Below are 630 nucleotides of genomic sequence, written 5' to 3' on the forward strand. Positions count from 1 at the left end.
AAGATTTTTTAATACTTATTTTAATAATAATACTATTATTAATAAGAACTTCTATTATTAAAGCTTTTTACTTCTAGTTAATAAGTATAAATTATAAATTACTACTAAGTTTTATAGATATAATTTAATTTATAAGAACTTTCTACTTTATTTTATAATATAGATAGTAGTAGTTTACTTAAATAAAATAACTAAAAAAAGAACTATATAGCTATTCCTAGAGTAACTTTTTAATCTACCCCTATTAATAAACTTATTTTAAATACTTATAATACTAATTTAGCTTTTAATTACTATTTTATTCTTATTAAAAAGCTTAGTTTTTAACCCTCTAATTTTAGAGAAATATAGTAATTATAGTAAACTTATATTTATAATTTCTAATTATAAGAATTCTATTTTATTATTATATACGTTTTTAATTCTTATTTAAAACTTTATAACTATAAGTAATTATCCTATTTACTCTCTTAAATAATTTATTTTAAAGTTAATAGTAATTAATGAAGTAATATATATTAACTAATATATTAACCTTTAAACTTAAATAGAAATTTATATACTACTTAGGATTTATATTTATAAATTTTTAAAATTAAGAGGATAATAAAAATAGGTATACTATAAACT

Source organism: Colletotrichum gloeosporioides, assembly GCF_011800055.1.
Source record: "Colletotrichum gloeosporioides strain Lc1 chromosome Unknown consensus_83, whole genome shotgun sequence".
NCBI classification, from domain to species: Eukaryota; Fungi; Ascomycota; class Sordariomycetes; order Glomerellales; family Glomerellaceae; genus Colletotrichum; species Colletotrichum gloeosporioides.